Here is a 4,376-nt window from a genome sequence, read left to right on the forward strand (position 1 = left end):
ACAATCGTATTATGCCCTTTGCCTTCTGATCCAACTTCTTCCATTCTTCATCGGACACTCCCATTGGTTTAGTACCCAGATCTATCGTGATCCACTGATCTTTATCCACCAACAGATCCTCTATCTTGAGTTTCCACAACTCAAAACTCTAACCATTAAATTTCTTGATCTCTATCTTTCCATTGCTTGCCATCTTCTTTCACCAGCAGAATCAATCTCGTAGATCTCGCACTAACAGGGTCTACCACAGGCCCGAGCGAAACCCCTTAGTAACAAATGCGTCGCCTTGAAGCCAAAACAGCTCTGATACCAAATGTAGGTTTTAACCCCATACAGAAATTACCTGCATACGAATTATAAAACACAGAAAATAAACAATGGGAGAGCATAACACATAAAACACATATACATAGATATTTTCCCCTGGATCCCAAAACGGGGACTACTAGCTTGGTTTTTCATTATGTTCCTTTCAATGTTACAATACATATTATTACATGCCGAAGCATCCAATACCATGGACTGAAAACCATCGCATCCAATACCATGGACCGAAAACCATCGTGTCCAATACCATGGACCGAAAAACCATCACGTCCAAAGAACATGTGCGAAAATCATGCACAAAACCATAGGTGGGTCTTCCTAACCTAACATAGGGTTCAAAACCAAAATTTTATGGGGCGCTGCCTCGAACCCCATAAAGTGGGGTTACAGGTGCCCTTCAAACCCCCTGTTAACTACATGGAAAGAATATAACACAACCCAACAAAGCCTTGAGGAAACTCAGTATAATAGATGTCCAGAATCAATATGATATTTTTGATTTACTTCATTATTTATTTTATTTCATGAAGAATTTTATCTATGGCATACTTTACAATATGTTTTTCAACTTTTTATTTTTTGACAACACTTTAATTTGGACATGATATATGTATTTTGATGGTATATTTTGGGAGGCACAAGAAACTTTTCATTATATTATACGTGATGGGTGACTTCGCACTTTTATATATCTCTTATATTATGTTATGATACTATGAATGCACATGATACATGTAAGAGTCACAAGGATAAGTTTTGGTTTATAGGATATATGTGTGGGGGTAGGGGCGCCTACCAAAACATATTTTAAAAATTAATTCCAAATTCCTTCAAAATCCCTCTTCTCAAATAATAAAACATGTTTGAAGTAGATTTAATTAATGAATTAACAAATTACCAAAACAATTGGGTCCTCTGACGGTCAAAAGGGAGTACAAAACTAGAAGAATTAAATTATGGAGGGGATGGAGAAACAATGAGGAGAGGTATGCACTAGATTATAAATTTTTCATTTTCCCTTTGATTTATCTTTCTCTTGAGTACAAAGGACTGATATTTTTAGTGAAAACAAAACATTCAAAGAGTGATAAGGAAGAAATCAAGTTCATATCTTTTAAGGAAATATATGAACTTTCTTTCTTCCTTACCACTCCTTGAATCACAAGCCATAGTAACTCTTTATTAATAACATTAGCTTTTTCTTTACTTTTCTACATGTTTAGAATGTATTTCCTCATAAGATCATGCAAACCATGTACATCCATCAGTCCACATTAGGCCATATAACATTAGATAACTAATCCCAATCTATCCAATGGGAAACCAAATGTTTTTGACCACCTACCTATCACACCATTAGTCCAAAAATCAAGAAGTATTTGTGCTTCTATCATAACCAAAATATCTATCCATGTACTGCAAAAACAAAAACTGGTGAATATCATGTAGACTCAAGTATCTAAAGAGGTGCGAAGAATCATATCTCAAGCACTTTTTCCATGATGACCATGAGAAGTTGGTTTACACTCGAATTGTATCTCAATGTTCGCAAGCCTTTCTTTAATTCTAATTAAGTAGAAATTTTGGTTACATTGATATATTTTTACATCCTCTAGACAAGCAAATACGTTGTATTTCTTAACATGGTTATCCATTATAATCCTTCCTATCATGGTATTCATTTTCCAATAAAGATTTAGAGCTCCAAAATAATTTTTTCTTCATCCCCAGGTGTGCCCGAGGTTAGGAATCTAAGTGGAAGACATGTCTCTCATTAATATAGTGAGACTCCATATTTTGGATTTCATTCTAGGTACCAGGAGGGATCATTGCATGGAAGATTTCAACAATTTCTGAAACATGGTTATAGGAACTATTATGGCCTTAAGGACCTATACCTTCACCCCATGCCTATTTCACATTCTCTAGAGCTCCATGCTCATTCGATTAGAGTAAACCCCAAAAATATGGCTCCCAAAACACAACCCTCAAATAGAGGAAGCATATTCATTAGGCGAGGGATGTGTTATACCATTGATTGTAGAACCCCCCATGAGAAAACATACATAGATTAATGCTATGATACAATTGATGCAAGAACTCTCTCCATAGCCACCACAAATGGGCATACACAATAGAATAAGCCCAATACATACCTTTGGTTTTCAACATATAGAACGAGAGTAGAAAAAGAGTAACATAGAGTAGAATGAAACAACTAAGAGGTTAAGTCATGATTTTCAGGAAATTAACTAAATCAAAATTCCTCGTCTAGTAACTAGTAAAAGTATCGTGTAAAATACCTTGGCTCAAGCAAATACAAATTTTCCTAATAATGTACTGGACAAATCTTAGAGAAATAACTATGAAGTTTAGGATTATATTGTAGTGGTGAAGAAGCTCCCTTTATTCATTGTCCAAGGAAGATGGCTCACTCTAGATTGAATTTTCCTCGGCCAAATTTGACCACTCGACTAGGTTGTGATATCCTCCTTGTACCTCTATATCAATGACCTTTCTCCCCTTCACCACCTGCTTTCTCAAATTAGTCAGCCATGCATACCTCACAGTAGAAACTTGAGAATTCCTAACTCTAATTACCATTCAAAAGTACCATCCTCTTTACAAAAATTGTTCCTCTAATCACTCCTAGGGTAGGGCATTAAACTTTTTTCGAGTGGGATGACAATTTGACTACTTATGTCACTCGCACAACACCTCCTAGTTACACTACATCATGCATGGATGTAACTGACATTGCATGCTTGAGCATGAAAGGGGGTAGCCATGCTACCCTTTCATTAACTCTCCTATCAATTCAAGGGTAGTGAGCCCAACCCCTAATCCTATGAATCCTCTCAATACTCACCCCCATTGGGGGAATAAATCCTCTTTTTACAACCATCTTTCAATGCATAATTTTCTAAAATTTTACTTGTATAACTTATGAATAACCTATGCTAAAATTTGCAATTATATTGATTTATATGTTCAATGTAGGTTTTAACCCCGTACAAAAATTACCTGCATATGAATTCTAGAAAAACCACAGAAAATAAACAATATGAGAGCATAACACATAAAACACATATACATAGAGATTTTCCCCTGGATCCCAAAAACAAGACTACTAACTTGATTTTTAATTATGTTCCTTTCAATGTTATAATACATATTTATACATGCCAAAGCATCCAATACCATGGACCGAAATGCATTGTGTCCAATACCATGGATCGAAAACTATCGCGTCCAAAAAACAAGTGCAAAATTCATGCACAAAACCATAGGTGGGTCCACCGATCCTAACATAGGGTCCAAAACCAAAATTTCCAGGGCGCTATCCCGGACCCCATAAAGTGGGGTTACAGGTACATCTAAAACCCCTTGTGACCCTAACCCCCCGGTTAACTACGTGGGCTAGCCATGGAAAGAATATAACACAACCCAACATTCTCCCACTTGTTATTTTCTTTCCACATGGGGCCACAAGAGAGCTTAGTCGTTTTTCCAGCCTTGAAATGCCCATGGTATCTCTACACCAAGAGAACTTCTGAGAGCTCACAGATTTTTTCAATGCACAACAGTATTCTTCAAAGTGTCCACCTTTACCGGCAGCACCTTTTTGTCTTCTATCATATCCCTGACAAAGTGATACTGAACATCAACGTGCTTTGTCTTTAAATGATATGCACGGTTCTTTGCCAAGAAAATTGCACTTTGGCTGTCATAGTCTATCCTTATAGCTTCCTGTATTAACCCCATACTTGAACACAATTTGTGCAACCAAACTGCTTCCTTGCTTGCTTGAGTGGCCGCCATTTATTCTACTTTTGTAGTTGATAGTGCCACTATAGATTGTTTCTTACTAATCCAACTGACTGCACGTCCAAATAGGTTAAACACATAACCACTTGTAGATCTTCTTTGATCCAGATCTCCAGCCCAGTCTGCATCAACAAAGCCATGAATATCCAACACTTTGTCCAATCATGGTCTTCCTTGGTGTTATAGACATTTTTGGGCCCTACAAACCCAAGCATGAAATG

This window comes from Pinus tabuliformis, chromosome 8, assembly GCF_031772625.1.
Source record: "Pinus tabuliformis cultivar Carrire ecotype Pingquan chromosome 8, CPIR1, whole genome shotgun sequence".
In the NCBI taxonomy this organism is placed as follows: Eukaryota; Viridiplantae; Streptophyta; class Pinopsida; order Pinales; family Pinaceae; genus Pinus; species Pinus tabuliformis.